The 16,657-nt window shown below is 39.3% G+C and overlaps 1 non-coding gene across 1 annotated transcript; it reads right to left on the bottom strand.

Moving 5' to 3' along the window:
* Positions 1 to 608: 608 nt before the first annotated feature.
* Positions 609 to 715, bottom strand: LOC120283231. The gene has a single exon (XR_005543225.1). It is a non-coding gene; the product is annotated as a small nucleolar RNA R71 (small nucleolar RNA).
* Between the last annotated feature and the right edge of the window lie 15,942 nt (positions 716 to 16,657).

Below are 16,657 nucleotides of genomic sequence, written 5' to 3'. Positions count from 1 at the left end.
GCTATTCATCACTTATTCTATTTCACACTTTCTTATTCTTCCGTCGTTCTGATTTGTTTTTCTTTCTTTGGTTGCAACTCCAGGTTATGACCCGAGGAAACCCTTTGATATTGGTTGAAAGTGATCCGGACATTGGAATAAGAATTCACAGAAGGGGAAAAGAACCTGTGCAAGAACAGTCTAATCAAGCTAAAATAGAAGGTGAAGGGTCTGATAATATGGCTGAATAGAATGAGCAGCAGAGGACACTCTCAGATTTTGCCAGACCCGCAGTTCTTAGCACGCAATCTAGCACTATGTGGCCACTGATTATTGCTCAGAATTTTGAGCTTAAGCCAGGCTTCATCCAGATGTTACAACAGTCAACATAGTTTAATGGTTTGGCCGATGAGGATCCAAACAATCACATTGAGAACTTCTTGGAAGTGTGTGACATGTTCAAGATTAATGGCGTTATGGATGATGCCATCAAGTTGAGGCCCTTCCCATTTTCCTTGAAAGGAAGAGCAAAGCAATGGCTACACTCATTACCTAGAGCATCGATCATCACATGGGAGGAGATGGTAAGGGCTTTTCTTGGCTGATATTTCCTTCCCGAAAAATCCGTGAAGCTTAGGAATGAAATATCTTCTTTTGTGCAAACGGAATTGGAGTCTCTTTTTGAGACATGGGATAGATTCAAGGAGCTCCTGCGGAAATTTCCTCAACATGGGTTTTCCGAGTGGATGATCATTCAGACTTTCTATAATGGTTTGAATCCAAGCACAAAGCAGTTGCTTGTGGCTGCAGCAGAAGGTACCTTAAAAGCAAGATCTCTGAAGAAGCCCAACATCTCATCGAAGAAATGGCTATGAACAGTTATCAGTGGAGCACACTGGACAGAAAAAAGGTAGCTAGACTTCATGAGATCGATGCAGTCACATCATTGGCGGCCCAAGTTGAATCATTGAGTAAGAAGTTGGGTACTCTAACTTCTCCTAGATTGGCGGCCGTGATTAGTTGTACTGGGTGTGGGGCCAACTCATTCACAAGCATTAAGTACCATATAATTGAATCAAAAGCAAATAAACATTAATATGAAAATAGAAGTCAATACACAATTAATTATCTAACCATTGGGCTAATCCCGATCCTAGAACTAAAGATCAACTCGATCATGTTTGATTTACATGCTAAAAGGTTCATCACAATCATAGATCTAAACATATAACAAATCAAAGAATAAGAAAGAAGAAACTCTTGATCCTCGGCGCATGATGTTCTTGTAGATTGCTAAATCTCTCCCTTAATCTTTGTCTTCTTTATGCTTTAGATGGTCGCCAATCCTTAGAGAAATCATTCCCTTGTTCTTGTAGCCAAAAGATCCTTTCAAATTCTTTGTCTTGGCTTTATACAGAGGAGGGCTAAATTAGGGTTACAATGGCAGCAAAGATCCACGCCTATGTTAGCTGGCACGGGCAGGTTGTGCTTCTTCTTGGATTTTAGTTTTTTAAATTTATACATCACCATCCATGGGTGTGGCAGCTACCACAGGTCACCCGCGTTTCAAATAAAGGCCAAACTTTACTTATCTGCATGTAAACTGATGAAGAGCAGTAACTTGAACTAAAGAGTGAAATTGAGCTAGAAATATTGGGAAATATGCATGGTCAACTAAGAAATGAAGCCTAATTCTAATATAAATATACTATAATTTTTTACTTATCAGCAAGTATCCTCTAATGAAACAATTAAGACAAAGCTATGCATGAGTGAAAGAAATCACTAGAAATGTGTAGATTCCTTACAACTTCATACTTTAGAAAAGAAATCTGTGGTCCTTTGGAAGTTCCACCATACAAAAAGACTGTTTCAATTCCATAAGGAGACCCAAGATTACATATAACATCTGCAATCTACAACCATATTGGAAGTTTGATGCAAGAAAAATTCGGTCAACTAAGAAATGAAGCCTAAATCTAATAAAAATATACTATAATTTATTACTTATCAAACTTCCCTATGCTTGAATCTTTGCTTGTCCTTAAGCAAAATAGCCATGAAATCCGAAGAGAATTCATTATTCTAATATTTATTTTTTTTTATAGACAACTCAAATGATAGAACTGATTTAACATGGACAACAATAAGAAAGTCACAAGCAAAACTCCCAAGAGTATATAGAACAACTATTTATACCAATGCAAATGAACATACACAATCACAACTTAAAAATGTAGCAATCACACCACATGCAAATGAGCAATGCACTTAAAATGGCATATATCCAAGCAGATTCATATGAAAGATCAATAAGTCTTTTATTCATCACTTTTTTTCATCCTTCTTAACCATTTTTTTTTACTAACGTAGATTGTAATTATAAATTATAGATCTACATGTACGCGTTCATGCTTAATTATGTCATTTTTGCTAGAGAAACACTCTTATCAGAAGCAAGAACCCCAGGCTACTCGGCCACACAAAGTAGTAGAACATTGTCGAAATATTATTATTTCACTAAACTTCAATTGACATAAATTTTGCCTATATCACTTTTTCCTTATTTGTCCACTTGTAAGATATAATAAAAGTCATGGAATTTCAAGGATTTCATTTGCAAGGATATATACCGGATTAAGATGCATATGATCATGAGCAATGGAATTAGCACAAATATTATTGTAAGTGAAAAGTGTATGCCCAAAAGTTATTGATAATGAATAGTGAATCTGTCTTGCACCATCTTTATGTGTCATGTCAAATAGCTAGTTAAATGAATTCTGAAAGTTATTAACGAAATTTTTTTTCCAAATTTTTATTAGGCATCACCTAAATGAATCTACATGCACTAATATGATAACTATGTAAAGGGTAAGCATACTAAACATGTAATACTTAAATGCCATCATGCAACATGTATAAAATATTACTAATGCAAAAATGACTCTCCCGTGCTTGAAAGAGACATTGTCCTCAATGTAGGAGAGGGGAAAAAGTTTACTCACAAGATCAGTGTGGTGGTGGAGGATGGTGGCCTAAGGAAAGATGGCAGTTGTATATTGCTTGTAACGTGGTTTCCATAGTTTTCATCTTGACATTTATGTCGCACATCTATTAGTGAAGTTATGCAAAGAGAATTTCCTGTTGGCGATGCTTAAATGTGATGGCAGAGAGAGAGAGAGAGAGCGATATACACGTGAGAAATTGTCACTCTCTGAGTTGGTAGAGGTTGGGTCAGATGGAAAAGATGGAAGTGCTCCAGCACCTTTCTCAGTAGTTAGTGGGGCAGGTTGATCATCAGTGGGGAAATTACAATTTTCACACCTTTGAACAGTACTCTTCTCAGGGTTAGGAAGAGGATGAGGGAGTCATTCTTTAAGAATCAGGCAATAGACATCGCCTTCTCTGATGATCATCCGCATCGCAATGCAAGACTCCATGTTGATTCGTGTACTGCTTGTAGCTTGTTTTAAAGAAGACAAGTCATAATTAAAAGCAATGGCTAGAGGAGTAATGAGGCCACCAATAACAATGTCACCAGACGTGGATCGCCTTACCTGAGAAAATTGCCTAGCTAAATGCCAGCCCGTGTCAAGGTGGACCTTATTCATCATAGCCCATAAAAATAATAACTCTGACTGTTGAACCACTCCATCACTATCACCATAACCAAAAACGGTATGTGCCATAATACGGTGAATATACCAAAAACAAGGATTACATAGATTAGTTGCCCTACCTCGTGAAGGTTCATAGGATGATTCATTGGTTAAAAAATTCCAAAATTCATGTGCATGAAAGGCTCTAGGGAGTCTTCTATCACCACCACAAGGCAATCCATAAATTCCATTAAAGGTTTCTAAGGTTATGTGATGTTCTTTGTTAAATAAACGAAAGGTGATTTCTCCTTCCTCGCATCACGGGCCATAGAGTACATTAACGGCAATGGAACTTAGAAATTCTGAAGTAAGTCTCTCATACGTAGGATATTTCATCTTACTAAGTTGTGTCCATCCTACTCGTTTCATCATCCAATGTATGTCATCAAATAACCCTAATGTGGGGAGTATATTATTATCGATATATCTAGTATTCACGATTTTTCTTTTTGCTAGCATGTTATATCAATCTTCTTGTTGTAGATTTCTAAAAGTTATTTCATGAGGATTAGGTGGGTTAGATGACTTACCTTGCCGTCGAGGAGGAGCACGTGGACAACCTTGGGAATTGTGGACTCGTCTTTCCTTGCACGCTCAGAGGCCATCTTGAGAGAGTGTCGGAGGAAGAAGTTGTGTTGATGGAGACTAAGTGGTGAAAAGTAGAAGAGAAGAAAAAGAATAATATATATATATGTATATATCTAAAAATTCGGATTTAAAAACAAAATTTAGAAATTAAAGAAAAGATTTTTTAAATAAATAAATAAATAAAATCAAAAATTTAAAAAAAGAAATCGGTTTGTTTAAAAAAAAGAAAAAAAATAAAGTAAAGTTTGATTTAAAAAGGGAAAAGAAGAAAATCTTTTGTTTTAAAAAGATAAGATAAGAATTTGAAATGATGAAAACAAAAAGTAACAAGATAATAAAATTTAAAAAAAATTAAAAAGAATTTAAAAGGAAGGGCGGATGGTTAGTCTCGTGAGATTGGCGTGTCAAAGATGTCATCCGCCTTCTAATAAAGTTATCTCCCTCCGATTTTTTTTTGTCACGACTCATGAAGCACACTTAAACTGTATTACACATGTAACCCCTAGAATTTTATGGTTGCTAAAAAAATTCTAAAAAACAAGATGGCCATATTTGAAAGCATGAGTGGCCCATATTTTTTTCCTTGAAAATCCCCAATTTTTCAGAAAAACCCCTTCATTGTTTAATATTCACCTAAATAGATATTTTTCACTCAAATCAAGACTACAACATGTGAGAATAAGTTTAAAAAATTTAGATCAAGTAATGGTATGAAATAAAATTGACATGAGCTAAAAATTAAAAATTGCTAACTAAGAAAAACAAAGAGAGAAAACTTGGGTTGTCTCCCAAGAAGCGCTTATTTAAGGTCATAAGCTTTACCCCTTTTTATGCGTTAAGTAGAGACCGAAGGAGGTTGGGAAAGGGTATATGTCACCCTTTTCTCAATTAGTTCATCGATGTTGTAGTGTTTTAAACTTTACCCATTCACTTTGAAAGAACATGTTGCTTCGCTCCATATTTCAATTGCACCACAAGGATATACCCTGCTCACTTTGAAAAGACCGGACCATCATGATCTGAGCTTACCTAGGAAGAGCTTCAACCTAGAATTAAAAAGTAACACTAAATCACCTTCATGAAATTCTTGTCGAAGAATTTGTTTATCATGCCATTGCTTGGTATGCTCTTTATAAATTTTAGCATTTTCGTAGGCATTAGGTTGTAACTCATCAAGTTCTTGTAATTGAAGCTTTCTTCGCTCTCTGGCTTTCTTCAAGTCAAAATTTAAAGTCTTGATTGCCCAATAAGCCTTGTGCTCTAATTCAATGGGTAGATGGCAAGGTTTCCCATAAATCAATCGGAAGGGTGTCATTCCAATAAGTGTTTTATAAGAAGTACGGTATACCCACAGAGTATCATCAAGCTTCAATGCCCAATCTTTTCTTGACTTAGGAATTGCCTTTTCCAAAATATTCTTGATTTCTCTATTTGAAACTTCCACTTGCCCACTTGTTTGAGGATGATATGATGTGGCTATTTTGTGGGTCACTCCATTTTTTTAGAAGATTTTCAAACTGTCGCTCAATGAAATGTGAACCACCATCACTAATAACTGCCTTTGGAACACCAAATCTTGGAAAGATAATGTTTGTAAAGAGCTTTATCACTGTTTTAGCATCACTTGAGGAAGATGGTAATGCTTCAACCCACTTTGAAACGTAGTCCATTGCTACTAAGATGCATTTGTTTCCACATGAAGATGGGAATGGTCTCATATAATCAATTCCCCATACATCAAAGATTTCCACCTCCAAAATGTTGTTCAAAGCCATTTCATATCGTCAAGAGATGTTATCGGTCCTTTGACAGTGATCACAAGTTAGCACATATCTTCTTGTATCCTTGAAGATAGATGGCCAATAAAATCCAGCTTGTACTATTTTAGCGGCTGTTGTAGAAGTACTACAATGCCCACCATATGAGGAAGAATGGTAGTGGAAGAGAATATTCTCAATCTCATTTTCTGGGATACACCCCTATACAACCCATCAACACAACGTCGATATAGCTGGGGTTCATCCGAAACAAAGTGTTTGACATCAGCAAAAACTTTTTCTTTTGTTGAAAATTGAGTTCCGGTGGAAGAATTCCACAAGCAAGATAGTTGACGAAGTCAGCATAGCAAGGAGCTTTTAATGTGGAGACAGATAGAAGTTGTTTACCAGGAAAAGAATCATCAATCAGTATTTTATTAGCTTTATCATTCATCTCTGTATATAATCTTGAAAGGTGATCTGCCACTATGTTTTTTATACCTTTCTTGTCTTTAATCTCGAGATGAAACTCTTGAAGGAGGAGTATCCAGCTGATAATTTGTGGTTTGTTATCTTTCTTACTTAGTAAATGCTTGATTGCTGCATGATCAGTTTGCACAATTACTTTGGGGCCCACCAAATATGATCTGAATTTGTCAAAGGCAAAAACTATAGCTAGAAGCTCATTTTAGTGGTGGCATAATTAATCTGAGCCTAATCCAAAGTCTTGCTCGCATAGTAGATGGCATGCATTTTCTTGTCTTTCCTTTGTCCCAAAATTGCTCCTATTGTGTAGTCACTTGCATCACACATAACTTTAAAAGGTAGAGTCCAATCTGGTCTTTGAATAATTGGAGCAGTCACACATGCTTTCTTTAACCTATGAAAAGCATTTAAACAATCTTGGTCAAAAATAAAGGAGACATCTTTAATTAGTAGATTAGTAAAGGGTTTAGAAATTTTAGAAAAATCTTTAATGAAGCATCGATAAAACCCAGTGTGTCCTAGAAAACTTCACAGTTCCTTGATTGTCATTGGTGGAGGCACCTTCTCAATTATTTCCACTTTAGCCTTGTCCACCTAAATTCCACGTTCGGATACTAAATGTACAAGCACAATTCCTTCATGCACCCTGAAGTGACACTTTTCCCAAATTTAGCACAAGATTTACCTCTTCACATCTCTGTAGCACTTGAGACAAATTAGCTAGACAATTATCAAAACTTGTGCCATATATAGAGAAATCTGACACACCCCTTCCATGTGTGTACCACAAATGCATGGGTTGCCGAAGTAATAAACTACCCTGGTGAGTGGGTAGTCGTATCCACAGGGAGTAGTGCTCAAAAACACTAGAATTGCTATTTAACTATGGTGAAGATGATTCAAGAGTTGTATGAACAATATCAATGCAAATGAAAATACAGAAAAGAAGAAAGAGACACAATACGAATAAGGAGAGGCAATCGATAGAAAATGGGGCACCCAGACATTGCTTACCCTAGGACTATTGTTTCAAGTGCAAGATTCCTTATTATGCCTCCTAAATGATGTTCAATAAGTGGTGGAAATCCTAAGACACACAGACCCAAAACTAAGGTCAACCGTGACTAACCCTTATACTATGCCCAGGCGAAAAGTGATACTCTCGACACCTCACACTGTGTGGGGTTGTATGAAGCTCTGGGAATCCCAAGTGATAAACCCTATTCCCTAATATAGATCAAACCCTTTGGTCCAGGCGAAAAACCCCTAGTAACAATTAAGCCCTAGCACTAAGGATTATTTCAACGCTTCACTCTACTGCTTGCACAACTACGCCTTAGCGGAGTTCGTCTCTTAGTACTTCACACTATCATGATCGCAAAGAACTCTTGAAATGTGGAGGTAGGATAAATCACATCAGAAGGGAAAGGGCATGCTCCACTACCTCTCGACTCACCCTCTCGACCCTCTCCAACCTTGCTTTGTCTAACCCTCATGGTGTGTCACTCATCCACAAGGATTACCAAGATAGATTCTTAACCCTAGTGTCACTCTAAGGAAAATCAATGCAATAAACATTCAAGGATAAAACTCAATTAAAACATCAATTAAAGAAGCATAATAAAGGTCAAAGAAACAAAATCATCCTAGGGTTTACAGCTCCAAGCACCAACTAGGGGTTTAACTCTTCATGGAGCAAGATACAATTAATAATGAAATCGAATGTAAAAGCATGCAATCCATAAGAAAAACCCCCTCATAGTCTATATCGATGGCCTTGTGGAGTTGCCTCGTCTTCTCTAAGGGTTCATTAGTCAAGCCTAGGGAACATCTCGTCGAATCGATACCGACGAAAGCTCCCCCAATAACTATCTTCTGAAGGAACGCGGTGTCGAAGGCCATAGAACCACTCCAAAGGCCTAGGCAAAGCCTCTCCAAACTCTAGCCGTGAGCGCCTCCGAAGACGGGAAAAAAATTGGAAAAGGATTCTTTAAAATGTCTGAAATCACGGATTTTATACAGGCTGGAATCGGGCATCCACACGGGCTTGTAGAATTTCCATACGCCCGTGTGAATTTCCAGAAGTTGATTTCCTACGAGCTGTGAACAGTAATTGTTACAATGATTTTGCTACAGTAATTTGCTACAGTGCTACTACAGTGCTTCGCCAAAACACTCCCGAATCCACACTTTTCATCAAGGCCACATGGATGGGCACACATCCATGCGGTAGATTGCGTCGCATTTTCACCTAAACCACATTGACCAAAATCTTGCTAACATTGAACAAGTTGGAACACATGAGTGTGACTGCCTTTGTGCCCCTCCAATTAGCATGTCCGCTCGAGCACAATGGAGGTTGGCACACACTCAAATGCATCCATGATCTGCTTTTGGTTCCTTTCTTCCACAATTATCTCCATAACCCTGCATGCATAAAAAAACACATATACACAAGAATAAGAGATAAAGTCTGAGAAAAGTAATGCTCAATGTAAGAAAAGAATACTTCGTATTACTTTTACACAAGCACTTATCAAACTCCCCCACACGTAAGTTTTTGCTTGTCCTCAAGTAAAGATAAAGCATTAAAGCATCAAAGAAGGAAAACTTGAAAGTGCTTGGCCTTAAGTTCACCAAAAGCATGTAAAAGATACATTCTATAAGTAGGGAAAAATTTCAACACCGAATAAGAAAAATCAATGCTCTAACTAAAAACTCGAATAAAAAAGGACAATAACCCAATATTATGTGTGTGTGTGTGTGTGTGTGTAAACTCACTGAAGTCATCCCAACGCATACTCTTGAAAGCTCATAAGTAAGAGAGACTTATTTATGTACAAGAGGAATAGAAAAGGTAGTAGCTTCACACATCCTCTAAGGTAGCCCTTTCCTATACGGCCACTAAGGTGGCTTTGACACATTCGAGGTGGTAGCTCTTTCTACCGGGGTAGTAGCTTTCACTCATCCCATGAGATAGCTCTTTCTCTTACTAGGGCATAACTAGTATCCAACTTATAAGAGTAGCTTCATACTTCATAGGTGGTAACTCTTTCCACCCTAATGCAGAAACAAAACAACCATAATTATTTTTTTTTCTTTTTTTTTTTCATTTCCATTTTTTTTCAAAGAAATTAAAACAAGAAACAAACTAAAACTGCCCCTTAAATGTCGAACTTGAGTTTCCACAAGGTTTAATGAGTGAGTAGTGCAACAAGTGTCAATCGGGCAAAAATTCCTAAACAAATTCAAGTAAAAACTAGAGCATGAGAACATTCAATGTTAAAAATTCAATACTCCCCTGAACTCCTTATGGTACGTTTGATGGAGCTAATTTCATAGAGAGTTGAGTTCCAATGGGTTGTGGAGCACACACAGTCATGTGAATGTCACATTGACCGTGCCAATGACTATTCCTCAAATTCCAGACTCATAAGACTATCTGCAAGTATACATAAGGGGGTTCAGTGAAGCTCAACAAAAACAAAATAAACTCGAGTTTATAAAGATATGAAAATGAAATACAACTCAAAACAACTGAAAAATAAAAGATAAACTCAAAAGGAAAATCCTTTCTGAGTAGTACAAGTCCAAAATAAAGGTAGAAATAAAATACTGAACATAAAAACACATAAAGAAAAGACGCCTCAAGCATCGGTGTCCTGCTCGGTCAGCTCTGCTACTGTTGCTGCTGATGGATCAACTGGCGGTGGTGGTAGTGGTGATGTTGTTGGTAGTGCTGGGGATGCTGGAGGAGTCCGGGGTCTCATCACGAATGCATATGTTATGTCTCGCTCTATGATCTGCTGTAAGATGTCAAGACGAGCCATTACCTCAGTATGGTTCGTGGCCTATGTCTCGTGAACCTCAGCTAAATCCCTCTGAAGTAGCCCCATAGCACTCTTGAGCCTCTCAAAGCGATCATGGGCTCGAGAAGGAGAAAAGATCTGCACTAGCGGTGGCTCCTGTGTTGTAGGGGGTGTATCGGTCTCTATATGCTCCGGCTGCGGCTCATGCTCAAGCTGAGATTCCTCAGCCGCATCACCCTTACCCTCACATACTGTTCCTGATGCCTCAAATACTCTGCTAAGATATGTCCCAAGTGAATCAGCTGACTTTGTACTATAGCATACAATTACAGTAGCTCCTGTCGACTGAGGACTACCGTGTTGTTACCACGTCCGTTCATCGACCTGCTCAGAACGGCGTGAAGGTAATGATATCAGACCGAGAAAGGCACGTAGTCTCGAACATCCCCTGTTCGTACTGTCCCTAGCCTGGCTGGCCATATAGTGCTCTGTAAGCGCGTTAATGAGCCAAACTACCCGGATAATCGGTTGGTAACTGCTCATACTCCTTAATGTCGATGTAAGCCTTGTCATTCAAGCCAAGTTTGACAAAAAACTAAGTGACGCTCATACTATGGTACTGACGAAACCCACAAAACTGAATGGCGTTAATGCTCGAGAAGCTGCTATATGAACCGTCAAACTCGAATGAGACAAGAACCTCCAGTGTCAACATACGGATAACCGACTCTCTGATTGACAACAAACGTCGCCAACTACCCACCACAAGCAACTCCTCCACCTCGTCCGCCATCTCGCCTCGAAACTGTATCTCTCTCAAAGTGCTCAAATCTGGGAATTGAGATTGGCCAAACATCAACTTTGACAATCTCTCAAAACAAGCCTGATGCTCGGGAATCGCAAACTCCATGTGTCCAGGCTCAGGCAAGGGTTAACGTGGACGCTTACCGACCGCTTTCTTTGTCCTGGGTGCCATATTTGCAAAAATTGAAGAGAAATAGATCAAATAAACTCCAAAACCTAATTCTGCATAAATCCACACGGTCGCGTGAAAATTCCACACGCCGTGTGGATCTATGGGGCGTGAATACCGCACGACCACAACGAAAAAACTCCCATATACACCATGAATTCATTTTAAAATCACTCTAAAAGCATGTACCAACCATTTAAACATGAAATCAAAGCAACATTTACCAGTTTAAGAAAAATAAATCAGGACTGATGAAGAAACAGGGAAAGAGGGCTTACCGACGAAATGGAAGTGAAAAACCTTGAGTGTGACCGAAAAACTCAACTAAAACCCTTTAAAAAAAATGGTGAGTCGGGAGAGTAAAGAGATGCGTTCTCTGAGTGTTTGGGAGTGAAAATATGAAAGGCGCAAGTAGGTTTTAAAGAAAAGCCGTGCCTCTTGGTGTTAGTGCATCCACACGGGCTTGCTGAAATTATCCACGCCTGTGTAACTCCACAGGAGAGCTCACAGGGCCAGACACATACCCCTGTGTGCTCTTGGGATAGCCTCTGACTAACTTTGAATGCATCCACACGGGTGTCTGGAAATTCCGCACGCCCGTGTGCCCGACTCATAGGGGTACCCACACGCCCCTGTGGCTTCTTTGTCCTCCTGAGAAAATGGCTAAGTGTTCCACAAGCCCTTGTGGAAATTCCACACATGCATGTGGATTTTCATAGGGGTACTCATAGGGTCACTCACATGCCCTTGTGTGCTCTCGAGATGGAGGAGAAGTCTCTGTAGAGTTTCACACGAGCGTATGGAAATTACCCACACCCGTGTGTTGTTCACAGGGTTATCCACAGGGGCATTCACACACCCATGTGTCTTTTCGGGATGGAGTCTGAGAACTCTGTAGAGGTTCACATGCCCGTGTGAAAATTACCTACGCGCATGTGACCGTCACAAGGCCGTTCATAGGGACATTCACACGCCCCTGTGTCCTCTCATGATCAGCTCTAAATGGAAATAAACGCCCGTGTGGAAATTCCACATTGTCATGTGTCTTCTCTGGATGACTTAGAAGAAAATACAGACTTTGTAGAAAAATTTCTGCAAAACTTGGGCAAATACAGAGATTGCAAAACAATAAAAACCTAAGCAGAGAATCATGAAAACACGCTTAAATAGCCAAGAAACTTCGCCAATCACAATAAGCACACTAAAACATTAACAATCCACGAGAAAAACACAGTAATAGCATGTAAAAATTAAGACACCGACACTAAAGCTCTTATTCATGCAAGTACTAAACTAAAACCCAGAAAAATAGTAAAGAATTGGGTTGCCTCCCAAGAAGCGCTTGTTTAACTTCACTATGCTTGACGTACCTAACCTTATCTCACAGGGGTTCATAGATGAAGGTTGCCCTCTTACCTACAACTTGAAAGCATGATGAACATAATCTTTTCAAGGTAGAGGAAGAGTTATCAAGTTTGTTACCACACAAGGGTTCATCACCATTACTCCGTGCATGCACATCCCCACTAGCATTGGGGCACTTCTTATGACGTCTCCTTGCTTGCTTCATCTTTTGGACCATCCTCTTCATGATTCCAAGGATAGGTTACAACTTATCCTCTAGACCAAGTGTCAAAACTTCTTCATTCTCCACCTCTTGATCTAGCAACCCCTCATAGGGGTTCGGACACATCATTTCCTACACATATTCATCAATTAGCTCATCAGTAATGTCAAAAAAATATAATGTATCATCAAAATCAAGAGAATGTCGCATGGCTTCGGTAAGGCGATATGTCAACTTGTCATCACCAACTTGTAATGTCAACTCCCCACCATCCATGCAATGAGAGCCTTGGAAGTGCGCAAGAACGACCTCCCAAGTATTAATGGAACCTCGGTATCATCATCAACATCTAACACCACAAAGTCCACAGGAATATGTACTTGTCAACTTTTACAAGTACATCTTCAATGATGCCCCTCAGATGTCTAACTGTTTGATCAGCCAATTGAAGTGCCATCCAAGTGCGTCAAGGCTCTCCCAATCCTAGCTTCTGAAAGAAAGTATAAGGAATGACGTTGATGCTAGCCCCTGAATCTACCAATCCATGCTCTTCACTTCACCCAAATAACCAATGTCAACTCCCCACCGTCCATGTCAATGAGGTCTTTCTTCTTGTTCAGCATATTCTTGCAACACTGCCAAATATGAAGCATCTAAGATCACAGATGCACTCTCCTCCAACTTCCTCTTATTGGTCAAGTGGTCCTTAAAAAACTTTGCATGGCAGGCATTTGAGATAACGCCTCTACAAATGGGATGTTGATGTGCAACTCCTTAAATAGACCCAAAAACTTCTTGTATTGCTCATCATTTTGGTCGTTCTTCAATCTTGAAGGGTAAGAGATTCTTAGCCTCTACAAATGGGATGTTGATGTCCTGCTGTGTTCTTTTTATGCGTGTAGGGTTATGGAGACAATGATGGAAGAAAGGAACCAAAAGTAGATCATAGATGTACTTGTTGATGAAGTTTTTGGATGGAACAAACATGAAGACACAAGTTGTGCTCAAAGACATATGGGTGTGTGCCAACCTCCGTTGTGCTCAAGCGAATACTCATAGTGGAGGGGTACAAAAGAATTCACACTCATGTGTTTCGACTTGTGCAATGCTAGCAAGATCTTCGTCAATATGGTTTATATTGAAGATGCGGTGCGATCTACCGCATGAATGTGTGCTCATTCATGTGACCTCGATGAAAAGAGTGGATTCGGGAGCATTCCGACAAAATACTATAGCAGTTTATTGTAGCAAATTACTTTAGCAGTTACTGTTCATAGCGAGCGGAAAAACCAAAGTCTGCAAATCCACACGGCCGTGTGGAAATTCCACACGCCGGTGTGGATGCCCAATTTCAGTCCCTTTAAATACTGTGATCTCAGACGTTTTGAAGAATCTTTTTCTTATTTTTTTTCCCATCTTTGGCGCCGCTCGCGGCTAGGGTTTGGAGAGGCTTTGGCTAGGTCTTTGGAGCAGTTCTATGGCCTTCAATATCTCCTTCCTTTGGAAGAGAGTTATTTGGGGAGCTTTCGTAGGCATCGATTCGGAGAGGTGTGCCCTAGGCTTAACAAGGGAACTTTTGGAGAAGACGAGGTGGCTCCATAAGACCATCAATATGGACTACAAGGGGGTTTTATCTATGGATTGCATGTTTTCACTATTGATTTCATTGTTAATTGCGTATTGCCCATCCAGAGCTAAAACCCTAGTGGGTGCTTGGACTTGTAAACCCTAGGATGATTTGGTTTCATTGACCTTTATTATGCTTTTTTAATTGATGTTTTAATTGAGTTCCATCCTTGAATGCTTGTTGTATTGATTTTTCCTTAGAGTGACACTAGCTTTGAGAATCCATCTTGGTAATCCTTGTGGATGGATGACATGCCATTAGGATTAGACAAAGCTAAGTTGGAGAGGGTCGAGAGGGTGAGTCGAGAGGTAGCGGAATATCCCCTTTCACTTCTGGTGTGATTTATCATACCTCCACGTTCTAATAGTTCTTTGCGGTCACGATAGAGTGAAGTGCTAAGAGACAAACTCCACTGGGGCTTAGTTGCGTAAGCAACAGAGTGAAGTGTTGAAGTAATCCTTAGTGCTGGGGCTTATTCATGACTAGGGTTCTTTCGCTTGGACCAAAGGGCTAGATTTATATTAGGGAATAGGGTTTATCACTTGGAGTCCCTAGAGCTTTAAGCAACTTTGCACAGTGTGAGACGTCGAGAGTATTCTTTTCCGCCGGGGCATAGTGTAGGGTTAGTCACGGTTGACCTTAGGTTTGGGACAATGTATATTCGAATTTCCATGACACATTAAACATCAGTTAGGAGACATAATGATTAGTCTTGCATTTGAAACAATAGTCCTAGGGTGAGCAATATCCGGGTGCCCTATTTTCTATCGATTGCCACTCCTTATTTCTATTGCGTCTCTTTATTCTTTTTGTTATATTTACTTGCATTGATATTATTCATACCACCCTTTAATCATCTTCATTATAGTTAAATAGCAATACTTGTGTTTCTGAGCACTATTCCCTGTGGATACGTTCCTATGGATACAACTATCCACTCACCAGGGTACTTTATTACTTCGACAACCTGTGCACTTGTGGTACACACACATAAGGGGTGTGTCACACATCCTTAAGGATACCTATTAGATACTTGACAGAACTGTATGACAATTACAAAGTGATTGTAGTTGGATTGAGTTCACCCATTTCCAGCTTACTGCACACAGAAAGAGGTATAAGACTTACACTAGCACTAAGGTCACATAGCGCCCGTTCGAAACTTGTGGTGCTGCAACTTGTTCTAAATAAGAGCACTACACTCAGTTAGTGCTACAGTCTCGTACTCCTCTAGTCTTGTTTTGTTGGACAAGATGTCTTTAAGGAATTTGGTATAGGAGGGCATTTGTTGTAACGCCTCTGTAAATGGTATGTTGATGTATAATTTCTTCAAAATGTCCAAAAATCTTCCAAATATGCTTATCCATCTTAGCTTTAGCAAATCTCTGCGGAAAGGGAATTGGTGGCATGTATGGCTTTAGCAGAATGTACTTGGGCTCTTTGTCTCCTTTCTTTCCAAATTCTTCCTTGTCTTCATTTACCCCATCTGAGGGAAGAGTATTGTTAGCTTCCTCAGTTTCATTACTGAAAGCAACTTATTTTTGGTGTTTTGGTTCCTCCATCTGTTTACCACTTTTGAATGTCACTACATTGCAATGCTCATTCGGATTAATTTATGGTTTTCCTGGAAACATCCCTTGAGTTCTTGAAGAAGAGCTTGCTTATTAAGCAATTTGAGTTTCAAGAATCTTGTTGAAAGTAGCCAATAAATCAACTTTAGATGTTAACTGTCTTAGTGCTTCATTCATGGCTTGACTCTGTTGCTTAAACTCTTGATTCTGTTTTGTTTAAGCTACTACAAAGTTCTCAATGAGAGATTCCAAATTTGATTTTTGGACTTGCTTTGATTTCTAGACTTGTGGTGGATTAAGAGGCCTTGGTTGAAATCCTGGAGGTTTTCTAAATTTGTTGAAACATGCCTGATCCTGTGGGTTTCTATAGAGGAGATTTGGATAATTCTGTCGACCAGGGTTGTAGGTATTTGAAAAAGGATCATTCTTTAGCTTCTGATTGAAATTGTTGACGTAGTTGGCTTGCTCTATTAGTGGTTCTTGTGGGTTAAAAAGTCCCAATTGGCACTCAGTAGCTATATGATCAACATTTCCACAAATATCACATGACACATTAGAGGGAATAACACCAATTACATTTATGCTGGTCTTGTCAACTTTCTGAGTTAAGGCATCTACTTTTGTAGCGATGAGGTTCA

This window comes from Dioscorea cayenensis, chromosome 18, assembly GCF_009730915.1.
Source record: "Dioscorea cayenensis subsp. rotundata cultivar TDr96_F1 chromosome 18, TDr96_F1_v2_PseudoChromosome.rev07_lg8_w22 25.fasta, whole genome shotgun sequence".
Taxonomy (NCBI): Eukaryota; Viridiplantae; Streptophyta; class Magnoliopsida; order Dioscoreales; family Dioscoreaceae; genus Dioscorea; species Dioscorea cayenensis.
Note: the sequence above shows the minus strand (reverse complement) of the source record. Positions and strands in the feature narration are given on the sequence as shown.